Source organism: Dasypus novemcinctus, chromosome 23, assembly GCF_030445035.2.
Source record: "Dasypus novemcinctus isolate mDasNov1 chromosome 23, mDasNov1.1.hap2, whole genome shotgun sequence".
Lineage (NCBI taxonomy): Eukaryota > Metazoa > Chordata > Mammalia > Cingulata > Dasypodidae > Dasypus > Dasypus novemcinctus.
In genome coordinates, this window is record NC_080695.1 from 15023784 (window position 1) to 15041149 (window position 17366).

Below are 17366 nucleotides of genomic sequence, written 5' to 3' on the forward strand. Positions count from 1 at the left end.
CCAGAAGACCCCTGGTCTTCTTCGGTTTCCTGCCCCTGCAAATCCAGCCTCTCCTCACCAATTTATGCTTCGGTGGCCACCTTTCTACAAGAACTAACACATTACTGTGTTTTGCAGCTTTCAAAGCATTTTTGCACACATGCAGATAGACTTACAGCCAGTCCTCGTTATTCACAAATTCCGTATTTGCAAATTTGCCTACCTGCTTAAACTTGTCACCCCAAAATCAATACTCACAGTGCCTTCGTGGTCACTTGCAAACGTGCGCAGAGCGGCAAAAACTTTGTCACCTGACACACACATTCCTAGCGGAGGTTGAATAATGCGAAGGCTGCCTTCTTGTTTCAGCTCTCAGACTGTAAACAAGTGTCCTTTTGCAGTACATACTTCAAGTCATGTTTTTCACGTGTTTGAGTTGGTGATTGCACTGTTTTAAATGGCCTCAGGCATAGTGTGCTTGAGCCTTCCTAAGCACCAGAAGGCTCTGCTGTGCCTTACAGAGAAATTACCTGGGCTAGGTAAGCTTCGCTCAGGCGTAAGCTGTAGTGCTGCTGGCCAGGAGTTCTAGGTTAACGAGTCAACAATGTGTATTAATAAGGTGTCTTTTAACACCCATAAAACAAAGTTATATTGATGGATGAAAATGCTGTCACCAGAGGCTCACAGGAACCTAACCCTGTATTTCCCCCAGGAACAAGTTTTGCCATGATGATTTTGTAGACTATCACGAACATGAATAAAGAGAGTTGAGGGTACATTCAGACAGCGTCTCTTTTAGAAGTTATCCTTCCTCCCTTGCCTGATCTCTATTCCTCTCCTGCCAAAGCTACTAAAACTGGGATTTCTCTGTCTTCCCTTCAATGCCCCTGAATTCTGCCTGCCCTCGTTCCTTGAACCAATCTATGTTTGGGTAAAATGTTAGTTACAAGCTTTCAAGTACTCTTCCTACTGCGACGACCTCGCTCCCCTCCCTCCAAAACTTCTGCTCAGCCCTTTCCTTTGCCCTGCCTTATCCTCGCCCTCCACACGGTTCCTGTCGTAGGTCATCAAAGTCAGACTGTGACTGCTGGCACCAGAAGCTTCAGCTGCCTGCACGCGTGTGCACACGCACCGGGGGCTCCTTGGCGCAGAGAGTATCCTGTCCTTTCTAAACTCTAGCGTTCAGAGGAAGCTCTGCAGCCGGGCAGCCGGGCTCCGAAATGCGTCCGCTGCTGCGTGCTCCCTCACCGCTGCCATTTGGCCTTTACCAGAGGCGAAATTGGGGACGCTCTGCCCTAAACGACTCCCACTTGGCCTGCAGTCGATGAGGGAAGCCTTCCCGCCCTCATTCTCTACAGTAAAGGTTGAAAACTAGAGTTGCAAAATGCAAAATGCACGCGCAGCTTGGACAAATGGACACCCGTGAGCGTAGTCCCCTGTCATCCTTGTCTTCTTAACTTCAGGTCTTTAAAGGGTGAGGCCCACCCTGTCCCAGTGGGGGCCTGTTTGGGAGCCACTGGTGTTGTGCTGAGCCGTCCCACATCTCTGAAATTAAAATATAATAGTGATGACGGGAACGGTATGAGCTAAGCGTGGTTCTCCGTGTACCAGGCCCTGTGCCAGGGGCACCTGCATTAACCACCCAATGGGGCAGATGCTGCTGCGATCCCTGCTTTATAGGGAACGAAACCGAGGCTCTAACAGGTTAAGTAACAAGCCCAAGAGTAAGTAAGAGGTATGGACAGGATTAGACCCCAGGCAGCCGCCCCGCAGCCTCGGCTCTACATGCTGCAGACATGCAGGAGATGGTTAGGGCTTACGTGGGGTGAGGCCCCAGGCTTGTTATGATTACTGTTATTTTATTATAGATTTAAATTTATTAAATATATTATACATATTTACAAATTGCCATTTTAACCTTTTTTTTTTTTTTTGAGGTACCGGGGCTGGGGATTGAACCCAGAACCTCGTATGTAGGAAGCCAGCACTCAACCACCGAGTCAAATGGGCTTCCCTGAGTTGGTTTTTTTCATTCATTTTGCTTGTTGTTTGTTTGTTTGTTTGTTTTTCCCCAGGGGGCACCAGAAACCAAACCCGGGACCTCCCATGTGGGAGGCAGGTGCTCAATTGCTTGAGGCACATCCACTCCCTTAACCGTTTTTAAGTGTTCATTTCAGTGGCATTAATTATTTTTTACAATGTTGTGCTACGATCACCACCTTCCATTACTGAAAATTTTTCATCACACAAATCGGAAACTCTGTACCCTGTAAGTAATAAGTCCCCATTCCACCTTCCCTCCAGCCCCTGGTTACATCTACTCGACTTTCTGGCTCTGTGAATTTGTTTATTCCAGATATTCCCTATACGTGGAATCATCAGTATTTGTCCCTTTGTGTCTGGCTTCTTTCACTCAGCCTGAAGTTTACAAGGTTCATTCACACTGTAGCATGCATCAGAACTTCATGCCTTTTTACGGCTAATATTCCATTGCACAGATAGACCACATTTTGTTTATTCACCTGCTGATGGACACTGGGACTGATTCCACCACTTGGCTATTGAGAATGATGCTTCCATAAGCATTCATGTGCAGGTATCTGTTTGAGTCTTTGTTTTCAGTTCTTTGGGGCATACACACAAGAGTGGCATTGTCTGGTCAAGGGGTAATTCTATGTCTAACTTTTTGAGGAACTGCCAAACTGTTTTCCCCTCTGACTGCACCATTTTATATTCCCACCAGCAATGCACAAGCACTTGAATATCTCCATATTCTTGCCAACACATGTTATTTTCCATTTTTTAAAAATACTTAGGTCTATTTTTATTAGGCACCAATATCATCATAAATACCCTCATTCAGCCTCAGATGCTTGTGCCCTTGTGTGACTGGACATGGCCTGGGACTCTATGTTTCATGACTAGTGCCCAAAGCTGAGGACAAAGAGGCACAGACTTCTTGGGGACACTCCCAGCCCACAGGACAACACATCCCAGGGCTCAGATGCCACTTGCATGACAGGCAGACAAGCTCAGACGCTTCACTTTCTGAGCCCGTGTTCCTCCTTCCCAAGTCTAGAAGAAACTGGCAAGAAAGAGAGAAAAGGGTTTTTGTAGGAGTCGAGTACCTTCTGTTTCCTGCTCCTCCTCCTCAGGTGGTCCATCCCCCCAGCCCCCACTCACCATGAAGCCAAATGTGGATGTCTCTAGACACTGGGGATGGGGCCAGTAATAGGGAAAAGCTGGAATGCCAGGCTTTGCTCAGACATTATCTCTGACAGAAAACTTTCACTTAGCCAGGCAGGTGGAAGGAGTCCACCAGTCTGCTCTCTAGGCTGGGGAGGTGACCTGATGGAGGCCGTGCAATAGCCCGTGGTCCTGCCATTTGGAGTGGCCAAGGATGCCTGAGTTTCCCACAGACAAAGTGGACCAGAGGAGAAAACGGTCCTCCTGTTGCCCCACCTGAGGGACCCCAGCAGGAAGAGGTTGTGCAGTGCCTTCTTGGGGGCAAGTGTGGGATCCACCCAGACAGGACTGGGCAGTGAGCTGGCCCCTGGGGCTCCTCGCAGATTTCACCCCTGACTTCCCCGAGCTGGCGTGTGGATGTCTGGTGCACAGATATTCGGTTTTTAGCAGACTGTGTTTTCCAAACTTGGCCACAGCACTATTTTTGGGCCCCCGTTGTGCTTCTGCTCCCCTTTCAGAGGTAACTTCTATTTTCCCTCCCCTTCAGGCTGGGTGTGACTTGGTGATTATCTTAAGGAACTATTAAATGACAACCTGCCCTCCTCCTGGCTGGCTGGCAATCTCCCTCCCTCCCTGTCCTTCTCTCGATGCTTGTCCCTGGCTCCCGGCCACCAGCTTGTGAGGAAACCCAGGGCACATGGAGAGGCCACATGTAGCTTCTAACCCACAGCGCAGGGGACAGGCAGAAACACTCCCTAGACTTAGGGGTGAGCAAACAGCTTTCAGATGCACCCAAACCCCAGCCCTGGAGCCCCCCCAGATGAGCCAAGTGGAACAGAGACGAGCTGTCCGAGCCCATCCCTGCCCAGACTGGAGGTTTATGAGCAAAATAAATGTCGTCATTGTTTTAAGCCACTTGATCTTGGGGTAGCTGGTTTTGCAGCCAAAGTAGCTAGAACACTGTGTTTCCTAGGGAAGCAGTAACAGCCAAGAGAGAGAAGACTCCCGCAGCCTAAGAGGCTCTTGACCCTTTCCTCTCTCTCCTCTCAGCCCACAAAAGCCTTAGCTTAGGATAGGAAAGAGAGGGGGCGGTGGTCTCTAGAGCAGACCACACTCACCCTCCCGTGGCAGGTTCCCAAGCCACAGCACCGGCCGACGGTAGGTGAGGAAACCCAGTGAAGAAGGGAACTTTTTTTTTAAGCACAAACACGTTTATTTACTAACCAAAGCAATCATCCGAATTAAACCAACACTGTGAAATAGTTGGATGCAAAATGTTTGTGAAAAAGATAATGGAACATAATGATTTAAAAAAAAAAAAAAAGCAGTGTGGAGGTTTGCTCATTGAACTGAGCTTGTTCATCCTCACAGCTAATTCCCGCGCAAAGGTGATGATGGAATATTGACTCTACTTTTTCATAGATCCGAGTACAGGCGACGTTGTTCATAGCGCATATCACTATGGTTTCCCATTTTCCGCTTTTCTTGTTATTGTGCTTTCTTTCCCAGCCCATTCCTGGTGTTGAACCAACGCACCATCTTTCAACGCGCAGAGTGAGTTTTTCTGCCATCAGCTGTAGTTTCTTCAAACCTCTCTCCCAGGTTACAAGAAACCTGTGACATTTTCAAAGTACTCTCAGTTTTGATGGGGAGGGCCTCGCTGTCAGCAGGGATGGGACATTCTGGCTTGGCCATTGCACCCATCTTTGGTGAAGCCATTCCCACTCTGCTTCCTTCGCGAGGTCCTCAAAGCCCTTGCTACCTCCCCGGCGCCAGCTTCCTTCCAGCCGCCGAGTGGTGGCCGTGGGGGGCCAGGGCAGCGGGAGCCGGGGCGGGTGCCCGAGCGCGGTGTAGAAGGGCACTTTTGAAACAGAGGTGAGACTAGGGTTTGAAACGGGAAGAATCTTACAGGAAAGTGACTAGAAAATATAGCGTCTCCTCCAGGAGCCATTTAAAAATCTGAGATGGGGGCGCGCGAATCAAGACGGCGGCCTGCGACGCCTCAGGGCTCTGTCCCCTCACAGAAGCCACCAACAACCCAACCTGCAAGAGCCAGCAGGAATCTTCCTCCAACTTCTAGAAAACAGAGGCTTGCCCAACGAGAGCGGGCGCTGAATCAAGAAGAGGGCCTCGTCAGCGTGGGACATGACACCCGGGGATGAGCCTCCCTGGCAACGAGGGACCACTATCAACTACCAACTGATGATGCAACTGGAAAATGACCTTATACGGAAGGTTCAATGCGGATCAGCAGAATATCCATGTCTACATAAAATACCATGACTTTAAAATGCTGTTTGACCTAAAGTAAGGGGGAAATGGAAAGGAGAAATGAGTTTATATGGCTACGAGTTTCTAAAAAAGAGTCTGGAGGCTGGCAGAAGGTTTGCCCTCATGCACAACTGAGCAGAGTCAGAGAGACAGATAAAGCAGATACAACCCCCAGATATTGGTTCCTTTGAGGGCTAAAGAGACCCATGGGAGTTATGGTCACGGCCGATGGGGTTAACTACCAGGGCAGATGGCCCCTCTTTGGAAATGGTGTTTATGTGTGATGAATCTGGACTCAGATGGGATCTCCCTTCATAAGACTTTCATGCTAATGTGCTGGAGGTGCAGTTAATGTTGGGGTTTAAGATATATTTAGGGGATTTGAATCTCTGGACTGACAATGTGATAGCCAGATCCTGAGCCTCAACAGACTCCAGCACCTACAATCTGATTTATTGGACTTACCACACTCAGCTAAGATGGAGGTGAAGAAGGACAACCACCACACCATGGAGCCTAGAGTGATTACAACTGAAAATGGGAGGATTGCATCCAGCATCCAGGTGGAATCTGAGCCTCCTCTTGACATAAAGGTGCAATGGACACAACCAATCCAGTGTCCACATAGAAGAGGTGGCATTGGATTGGGAAAAGTGGACATAGTGGACAAAGGGTATGGGGAAAGGCAGGAAGAGATGAGAGGTAGAGGCGTCTTCGGGACATGGAGCTGCCCTGGATGGTGCTTCAGAGGTAATCACCGGACATTGTAAATCCTCACAGGGCCTACTTGATGGAATAGAGGAGAGTATGGGCCATGATGTGAACCAATGTATATGAGGTGCAGAGGTGCCCAAAGATGTACTTACCAAATCCAATGGATGTGTCATGATGATGGGAACGAGTGTTGTTGGGGGGGGGGGAGAGGGGGGGTGGGGGGGTGGGGTTGAATGGGACCTCACATATATATTTTTAATGTAATATTATTACAAAGTCAATAAAAAATAAAAAAATTAAAAAAAAAAAAAAAAAAAAAAAGAAGAGGGCCTCGTGAAAGACACGGCCTCCTCTGGCCCCCGCTGGTCTTCTCGCCCCTCGCCCGCACGGCCCCCTGCGCTCCCCGGGCTCGCGTCCCTCGTCCCAGCTCCAGAGGGATCGAGTAACCCTCGTGCTGTCGGTATGTTTTACCGACTTTTGTTGGGCCCTGGACATTTGTTATTTTAATATTTGACATTGAATGTTTTATCACTGGAATTTAGGCTCTGAGACCTCTGTTAGGTTTGTATCCAGCTAGTGTTATAACAGAGCTTTCCTTGAATGCTAGGAGCTAACAAGAATGATGATGATAATGATGACAATGACAATAAAGAAGAAGGAAAGTAAGAAAACCCCTTTGCCAGTCTTGGCAGGTTGGCCTGCGAGTGCTCTCCCACAGAGCTCATCCGTACAGTGAGTTTAAAGAAGGGCTCTGGGCCCAAGCCTGGGGGCCTCCTTAATCCTTTCTGCATTTGCCTTTTGTCTTGGACGAGCACCTATGGCCTGTAGGAATTCCCCCATTTACAGGGACACGAATGACCCCTTCCCCCCAAGGAACGGTTTCCCCTTGTGGACGGCCTACAGCGAGCCAGCCCTCAGCCCAGCGGTGCAACTGGACCGCTGTCCCCCAGCTTCTGTAGTAGAGCTCGGGGAGCCGCCTTCTCCCCACAGAGCGGGTTCTGGGGCGGGCAGATCACCTCCAGGCAGACTTTGCCGGAGGTACGTGCTCCCGGTGTGTGCCCAGAGGTTGCTCAGCTCACTCGGGGCCTGGCCCTGGGCTCACAGGCTGGCTCCACGCCCCGGCCGCAGAGGGGTGGAGAGGGGCCAGCCTAGGCGCCGCAAGAGCCCACCGCCTCCGGGGGGCCTTTCTCTGGATTCACCGCTCACCCTGCTGCTGCAGCCCTTCAACTGGTTTCTGAAGTTTGAGCAGCACGTCCTGCCAGTTCTTGCTGGTTGTCCAAAGCTTCTGGGGTGGGGGGTATGGGGGACGGAGCTCTAGAGGGCCTCGCTTGGGGGGGGGAAGGACTGTACTATTGCATTTTTGGGGTGTAACCCCAGTTTTTACTTCATACAGGATGTAAAAGGCAAGTACAGAAAATGTAATGAGCAATCAGTGGTTTAGGACTCGTAATGCATCAACATGTAATTTGCGTCAATAAGTATACACGGTCGGGGGACAGTGGGGTATAGGAATACAGTGTGTGTACTATTGAAGGCAAGCTGGTATCAAAGCAAATGAGATTGGTACAGGTTTAGGGGTTAAATTTGAGCCCCTTGGTAACTACATCGGAGGATATGCCAGCTCGTGGAGACAGACGTTGGAGTGTGGGTTGACAAGAAGGCACCAATCCCGAGGGCCAAGCAAGGCCTGGGGCAGCCTTTTCCTGGGGCGTCTGCCCATCTAGGTGGCCAGAGTGCCGGTTTTAAGGGGCCAGGACAAATCCGGGGACCTGAGTCCTCCGCCCAAAGCCGGGAACCTCCAAGGGCATCACCCTAAAGGGCTGATGAGAATAAAAACCCCGCGGAAGAGGAAGGCGATGGGCCTGTTTGGGTCTTAGAAAGTCCCTAACCACTAGGCCGCCCTCACAGGGGCTTGGGCCCTGAAATGACACTGGATGGCTCAAAAGCTCTCCTGCTAAACTTAGCTGATCGTGACCGTGGCGGACCAATATCTCCCAGTACCTGACAGAAGCAAACGTGGATTCTCTCTGCGGGATTCCATATCAACGCAGGGCTCAACTAGCTGCCACATTCAGAGCCCCAAGGAATTCCCGATGGAAGAAAATCACTGAAGTCATGAGGAAGCAGGCACAAGGCCCCCAGTGCATGCCGCTCGCACCTGTTCGTTCAGGGACAGGTCCCTTCGGTGTTACCTCCACCAGCTCTCACTAGAAGGAAGTATGGTTGGGAGGCCCACAGTTTCTAGGGCGCCTGTGAGAAACTTTCCTTAGTCCAGGGCACCCTGCCAGTCTTTAAACACTGGGTCCCTTTGTAGTAGTCAAGCATTGCATTTAGCAGTACTTTCAACACATTCACCTTTGAGTTCTTTCAAAACCCCTGGGCGGCTGCCACCTGATCGCATTAGGGCGTGGGTGCCAGGAGGTCTAGAAGCTTGGGGTTCCTCAACACTCTTTCCTCTCCGCCCGCTGACTGCCGGGCCAGGAGTCTCATTCCCAGGAATCTAGCCTGAGAAAATAATCAGGGTCGGCTTTGATGATTTATGCACAAAGATGTTTTGCTTTCCCCATGGCACTGCTCTGAAATTGCCTTATTTGATTATTTACAGGTTTATTGCCCCCTTTCCTCCTAGCACTTCCTGCACTAATTAAGATGATAAGAATAACAACAACAATAATAATGATAGGAAACTTGTGTTAAGTGTTTCCTGTGTGCTAAGCCTTTCATACACGTTACATCATTTGAGACCTTACAAGATGAGTATAATAATTATCACCATTTCACAGATGAAGAAACTGAAGGCTTGCAGAGGTTATTAGCAGGCCACCAAACATATAACTCGTTAGTGGTGGAGCTGAAACTTGAAGCCAGCTGCATTTGACTCTTAAGTTTTATGCTCCGAATAAGGCCACTGTGTCTGGTAAGTGGGGAAGCATAGGAGGGGCTCAGCCACATTTGTAAGTCCTCCCTGGGCTAGGCAGATCTCAGAGAACAGTATCCTAGACTTAAGTTGCTTGTCTAGTGTGGCAGACCCTGCTGGTTAGTCTACCTAAATCTTTTCCCCTACGCCTGCTGATCCCAGCTGCCCTACTCTTTTCATGCTGGCAGATCCCTGATTTTGTTTAGGTTCTCACAGGTATCCTAAGTCTCAGCCAATCATGATAATTCCATCCCCTGTGCCTCTGATGATTCTTGACAGGGGCATGTGATGCTGTTCTAGGAGAGGAGATGTGAAAACAAGTCCACTGGGGTATGAGGGACAAGGCGCTGTGAGATTTTCCTTACACTGAAAAGCGGACACAAGACAGAAGACAGCCCAGTCCCTGTTATATCCTCTGGATATGGCTGTGTGAGGAGGATATGTCTGGAGCTGTGGCAGCCATTTTGGGACCATGAGGACAAACAGCCAAAACATTTGCATTGTGAATTGCAATTTTCATCGCTCATCTTTTAATTTTGTGATTTTTTTTCTTTAAAAAAAAAAAGGTTTTGAAAGGATTTTAATTCGAAAACCTACATTTTTAGAAGCCCCTGTTTCTGGTATTGTTTGACTAGGAAGTTTTTGTTGTAAAGGATAGAAATTGAGCTACAAAATAAGCTTAAGCAAAAATGTGAATTTGTTAACCCACATAACTGGAAAGGACAAGGGTGCAACCTGGCGTTACAAGAAGCAGGAAATTGGCACCATTGAACCTCTGTTTTCTCAGACAGTTTTTCTCTCCTTGTCAGCTTTTTTTTTTTTTCTTCGTGGCTATATCCAGGAAGCTAGAATCACCTCTGAAGGTGCCAGAACACATATCTCCTCAGATTCATGACAGAGAGGGAGTTCAAAGAATCCTAAGGTGATGCTTATTGGTGGCCAGAAGAGCGATTAACCTAACTTGGACGAGAAGCTCACCTCCCGACCAGTCACCAGGGCCAGGAAGGTGGGGTCACGTGGGAGACGATGCCACCCATTCAAGCCCTGTGTCCATGGCGGGGGGTGTCATCAGAAGCAGCCGGCTGCTGGACCCAGAAGCAGAGGGACGGCTGGGCGGACAAGTGAACGGATCAGCCACTCACACCACCCGACCTGCACAAATAGTCCTGCCTCTCCTCTTCTCTTATTTGTATGGTTTTATATTTTACATTTAAATTTTTATTCCATTTATTTATTTTGATGTCAGTATAACATGGGCATCTAATGCTTTATTTTTTCCAGATTAGTAGCCCATTGCCCCAGCACACAGCCTTGTGATGAGGTATAGAAACAAGAACTGTAGCAACGATGCATATTTTCTCCCTTGTTTATATTATCTATTTTATATTGATCTATGTATCTATTTATTTGTTTATATATTTCTATGTAGTAACCGATCATTCTTTTTTCCCCCCTCTTTGTTTCTCCTTATATAAGGAGTGTTAATGTCATGTGAAGACTGGTGAACTTAGAATTTAGTATTTGATTACAGACCATCCAGGTGAGATTGTAACTGGACTGGAAGAGGAATTAGCAATACCCAGTGATGGATGCAGTGACTAATGGGGCTTGGCGCAGAGGGTGAAAGCGTTTCACTCACATGAGGGACAGTTGCATCATCTTGAGAGCAGGCTCAATGTTGTTACTGTCACGCGCGGCCAAGGTCAGTCTGGATAAAAGGATGATAACGGATGCCGAGAGGCCAAAGCCATCGACTTCGCGGCCCATCTGCCTGTTTGCCCTCAGCTGGAACCGCTGCCTTCTGCGGCCTGTTCTGTACTGCAGAAGTGGGGAACCTTGCTGTATTAGTCAGCCAAAGGGGTGCTGATGCAAAATACCAGAAATTGGTTGGTTTTTATAAAGGGTATTTATTTGGGGAAGGAGCTTACAGATACCAGGCCATAAAGCATAAGTTACTTCCCTCGCCAAAGTCTATTTGGAGCAAGATGGCTGCCGACGTCTGCAAGGGGTCAGGCTTCCTGGGTCCCTACGTTCCTGGGGCTTGCTTTTCTCTGTGTTCAAGGGTCCTCTGTTCCCGGGGCTGGCTTCTCTTTCCTCTGCATGCTGACTTCCTGGGGCTCCAGCTTAAGTCTTCAGCATCAAACTCCAACATCAAAACTCCAACATCAGGTGGCAGACTTGGCCCTGTGGTTAGGGCGTCCGTCTACCACATGGGAGGTCCACAGTTCAAACCCCAGGCCTCCTTGACCCGTGTGGAGCTGGCCCATGCGCAGTGCTGATGCGCGCAAGGAGTGCCCTGCCACGCAGGGGTGTCCCCCGCGTAGGGGAGCCCCACGAGCAAGGAGTGCGCCCCGTAAGGAGAGCCACTCAGCGCAAAAGAAAAGTGCAGCCTGCCCGGGAAAGGTGCCGCACACACAGAGAGCTGACACAACAAGATGACACAACAAAAAGAAACACAGATTCCCGTGCTGCTGACAACAACAGAAGCGGACAAAGAAGACACGGCAAATAGACAGAGAGAACAGACAACTGGGGTGGGGGGTCAGAGGGGAGAGAAATAAATTAATAAATCTTTAAAACAAAACAAAACAAAACAAAACAAACTCCAACATCATAAACCCTCAACTCTGTTCTTTGCCATGCCTTTTATCTGTGAGTCCTCACCCACTAAGGGGTGGGGACTCAATGCCCTAATCATAACTCAATGCCCAGCTACAGATCAGATTACAAGCATAATCCAATATTTCTTTTTGGAATTCATCAATTACATCAAACTGCTACACTTGCCAATTACTTTCCAGACTCCTCTGCCAATGGGCGATTCTGGAGTCGCCTCCTGTAGGGGTAGAGGCAGCAGCAACAGTTTTGAGGGTGGTAACAGCTGGTGGTGAAACAGAAGCTGTGGCCTGGGGGTCCCAGCTCATAGACGCCCAGACCTGGGAACTGGGTGCAGCCCTCAGGCAGGGGTTCGAAGGATCCATCTCTCAGCAAACTATGGGAGGTGGCATAATGACCCGTTCCACTAAGATGTCCATTTCTAATCCTGGAACCTGTGATTTGCTACCTTACATGGTAACGAGTAAAAGGGACTTTGCAGATGTGATTCAGTTAAGGATTTTCAGATTATCCTGGATTATTTGGGTGGCCCGGTGTCCTCATCACAGGGAGCAGAAGGGTCAGGGCCAGGGAGAGAAGATGTGAGGACAGAAGCAGAAGTCAGAGGGAGACATCTGAGGATGCTATGCTTCTGGGTTTGGAGATGAATGAAGGGGGCACGGGCCAAAAAAGATGGAAAAGACAGGAAATGGATTCTCTCCCAGAGCCTCCAGAAGGAACTGGTTCTGATTTTAGCCCCATAAGACCCAATTTCTGACTGCTTATCTCCAGGACTGAAAGACGATAAATTTGTGCTTTTGTAAGATGCTATGTTTATGGCACTTTCTTACAGCAGCAAGAAGAAACTAATACAGACTCCAATTGTCCCCAGAGAAAGGACCTCCAGAAGCTAAGCTTTGGGGACCTGCCTACAGAAGGAATTGGCTGGCAGGCCATTCACCCTGCACTGACACCCACCAGCATTCAGTGAAATGGCTTTCCCTGGTTTTCCTTAGAGGTATATGCCCTGCCAACTGTGAAAACGGAACAAGAGGCCACAGGAAACTGGGTCAAGAAAGAAACCTGAAATTGGCCAAAGGGGATGCAGGTTAGAGCTTAGTTGGCACTTCTTCACCATGTATTCCCACGTTAGCTTCATAAAAACCTGTAAAGTAGGTACCACTGGCCCCAGATTGTAGGAACAAAGGCACAGAGAGGTTAACTAACTTGCCCAAACTCACACAGTAAATTTGCACTTCAGCAAAGATTTAAATCCCTGTCTGAAGCTAAGGATCGTGAACTGTTTTGCCTTAGGGAGAAAATTATTATGGCTGGGAAGACAAAAATCTCAGTTACTGGAGATTTGGAGGTTAAACACTAAAAAGAATCATGGATGCCAATGCAAGAGCAAGCTGCAAGCAAACACACCTTTCTCTTTCCCACCATCCAAGATTAAAAGCACTTATTCTTTCCTTGACTTCCCAACACGTAATAATAGAAACTAACATTACTGTGACCCTTCCAGTGTGAAGTACTTTTGCAAATATCAATGCATTTAGGTCTCACAACAACTCTAAGCAATGAGCCTTATTATTATACCCATTTTACGATTAAACAACCGTGGACTGCTAAAGATGAGGGACCTGCCAGTAATCATTTAGCTAGAAAGCAGACTGGCCAGGACTTGCCGTCTAAGTTTTCCTCTCATGTTCTCTGCAGCATTTCACTGCCTTACTCAGCAACCACAGGTGTGGAAAAGATGAACAGGGAAAACAAACACTTTGTTGTATAAGAAATTCAGGAAAAACTGTCGGAAATCACTGTTTAAAAAAAAACTGCAGGAAACAGAACAATGAAATTTTCTTTAAAAATAAGACTTTTATAGCTTTTAAAATACTAAACCTAAAGAAAAAGTTTAGGGGAGTGGATGTAGCTCAGTGGTTGAGCCCCTGCTTTGTATGTACAAGGTTCTGGGTTCAATCCCTGGTACCTCAGAAAACAAACAAAAAAGTTTAGTCATCTGTACTACTGTTTCATTTATGTTAATACAATCTTAAATCATCATTAATTATCACATTAGTCATTTTTATAACTTAATAATGATTTAGACAACTTTTTTAAACCTTAAAGCTAACTCAATGATAAGGATCTTAATGTATATTTTATAAGTAAAGAAAAACCAACTTGTTTCATCAGTCCTAGGATAATTCATATCCTTTTTATTTTTAGGGTTAGAAATTGGGAAAACAGAACAAAACACCATTGTAACAACGATGCAAAGATATAAACAAAAAATATTTGCACTGAGGCTTTTTCTAATATCTCCAACTGTCAATGCATTTCTCTAGCATGGTGGTTTGCAGCTACGTGTGCCAGAAAAACAAACGTAATCCACTCCTGTGGGTGCGGACCCATGGTAGGTAGGGCCTTTTGCTGAGGTGTTTTCAGTTTAGGTAGGGCCCACCTCAATCAGGATGGGGTTAATCCTGTTACTGGAGTCCTTTATGAGCAGAGTGGAATTCAGACAGATTTAGAAGGCACAGGAAGCAGGAAGCTGAGTGTCGACAGAAGCTGGAAGAGAAGGGAGAGACCAGGGGAGCCGCCATGTGCTTTGCCACGTGACGGAGGAGCCCAGGTCCGAGGGTCACGGCAGCCGCCCCAGAACGCCTGGCTGCAGGAAGAAAGCATCACCTTGATGAGGCCTTGATTTGGACTTCTCCGAGGCTCAGAACCATGAGCTGATAAATTGCCATTGATGAAGCCAACCCATCCTGAAGGGTTGATTAAAACGACGATTGTTGGTCCTCTCCCCGCCACCTCTGAATTTCTGATTTGGTAGATCTGGAGTGGGCCTGAAACTGTGCATTTCTAACAAGCCCCTGGTGCTGCTCATGCCTCTGGTCTTTGAGAACCTCTGTCCCCTCCCAAAGCCAATCCAATTCATTTCCTTTTTAAGGCAAGACTCATATTTCGGACTGAATCTTTTCTTTCCAAAGAGAGGCCTATGTATCTTTTACTTCCTCGCTGGCTTCTTGATTCCTTATAGTTCCTGGGAGTCAGGTTCCCTCTCTTTGGGAAAAAGAAAGGTTTTTCTGTTATCCTGACCTGTCCCCACCCCACCCACATCACAGGTGCTTCCTAAAGGCTTTCCTCAGTGAAGCTTACGTCACCAGAGCGAAACTCAATATCTGAGGCGCACAGAGCAGAGACTTCCACAGGTGTTAGCTCATCTTGCCCTGCACGGTGGAGAGGGCACTGAAGCAATGCTAGCAGGCAGGCACATTTGTTTAGTGGCAGCCGGGAGAGAGGACGCCGCTTGGTGAAGACCACACAGTTCAGACGGGTCGGCGGAGACTTAGCCGAGGTCTCCTCGCCCAGATCCCAGGCTTTCTCTATCACGCCTGCCCTCCCATGGAACCTTCTGGCTAGAGCCTGGCCTCTTCCCACCCAGCTGTCCACCTTGCTGAGCTGTCCCAGGCTTTTCCCAGGCAGGGCCATTAGGCATCTTGCAGATGCAACGGGAGTTCATCCCCTGTCATTGCCATCCTCAGGTGCTTAGAGTTACCAAAAAAAAAAAAAAAAAGATTGATTTGGGTCTAACTTGCCAAGGATTAAGGAGAACCAGCCTCATCTGTCAATAAACAGGGCTGATTTCCTTCACTGGGGGCTCACACAACCTGAAGAAGAAGGCTGTGATTTTCTGATGAGGAAGGAAGTGCCACTGTGCTTCCACATTGCAGGGGAGAACCAGCAGTCGCTTAGGGAGACACTTTGAGGGACCTTGCTGAAGGAAGGTAAGGGTTCTTTGGACAAGAGGTAGTGGAAGGACCTCCTATCTGCAAATTCATCTGCAGTCGACTTGGAGGTTGTGTGTGGGGGGACACCCTTGTGAGTGCGTGCCCATTGTGTGTCTGTCAACTGACATTTAAAATTTGGGAAATTTCACCCAAAGATCCAGATTTCTTTATTGATTTTTCCCCCTCCGGGAAAAACTAGACTCTTTGGTCAATCTGCGTCCATACCCCACATGGCAGCAGCATCTGAAGGGTGAGCTCCTCCCTTGGTCAGGCCCTGGGCTCTCCAGATGGGTGGCTCTCCCCAGCCCCACCCCAGATGGGCAGCTCTCCACGGCCCCTCCTCATACCCAGGGTAGCAATTTCACCCAGCCCTTGGTTGTCTGGCTTCTGCGGGCATTTGAGGGGTAGGCGGAGAGCCAGTGGTTCCCAAAGAGATATCAACTCTGAAGAGAATAAAAGACCCAAAGAATCTCTGGAATCCCAGAAGAGAGGGGATGTGAAGAAGGACCTGGAGGAAGCAGAGGGCTTCAAGGGACAGCTGGCCAGGGGTGAATTCCTTCAGCTGAAATGGCCGGAAAGGTTGAAGATGGTGAGCATTCTCCTCCAGGTTGATTCCAGGGCTGTGCTGTTATAATCCTCTTTTCAGAAACCTATTGGGTACAGCCACCTGGTGTTAGAGGACCTTTGAGGAAGCTGATTTCAAAGCACAGTCCATGTAGACCAGTTTCTGAAAGTTAAAAAATGTTTAACTTCAATTGCTGCAATTCACGGTTAGATGTCAGTTCATCAGAAATGCCTGTAAACCTCTTGCCCTGATGCTCACTAATAGCTTCTACTTACTAAATGCTGCTCACCTCTAGCTTTCTCTAGGCATCTCACATTTAAACTCCCCAAGAAAGAGGATCCAATTGTAAGTACTGTTCTATTAATCTGAACTCTCAGGCCAGGCCACCTAATAGTTGACCTGGTCAGTGTATATATTAATTGAGCTTCAACCACGGGCCTCTGCCTGATCCAATCAGCTCTGTCCAAAACTGGTGACACAGTATATATGTGGAAGGGACTTCCAGCATACCAGCTAATTGTTCAATGCAACCATAGTTTTAAACTGTGTTTAAAGTGTGGGCTATGGTGTGGACCATTGACCATGAGGTGCAGCGGTGCTCAGAGATGTATTCACCAAATGCAATGAATGTCTCATGATGATGGAGGAGGTTGTTATGGGCGGAGGAGTGGGGTGAGGGGGTGGGGAGTATATGGGGACCTCATTTTTTTAATGTAACATTAAAAAAAATAAAGACAAAAAAAATATGTATATGTGAAAACAAATAGGAAAGAGATAAATTAAGGCAATTATAGTTGTTAGGGTAGAAGGATTATAGGTGATTATTTTTCTCCATTTTGCAAATTTTCCTTAATGATACTGTGATTGCTCTTTAGTTTTCTTTTTTTTTTTCAGGTTTTATTTTATTTCTCTCGCCCCTCCCCCATTGTCTGCTGTCTGTGCCCATTCGCTGTATAATCTTCTGCATCCGCTTGTATTATCAGGCAGCACTGGGAAACTGCATCTCTTTTTTTGTTGTGTCATCTTGCTGCGTCAGCTCTCCGTGTGTGCAGTGCCATTCCTGGGCAGGCTGTGCTTTTTTCACACAGGGCGGCTCTCCTTGCAGGGCAGACTCCTTGCGTGTCGGGTTCCCCAACATGGGGGCACCCCTTGATGGCACAGCACTCCTTGCCTGCGGCAGCACTGCACGTGGGCCGGCTCACCACATGGGCCAGGAGGCCCTGGATATAGAACCCTGGACCCTCCATATGGTAGGCGGACACTATCAGTTGAGCCACATCTGCTTCCCGCTCTTTAGTTTTCAAGCATTTTTTTAAAAAGTAATAATCATCTCCCCAAGCAG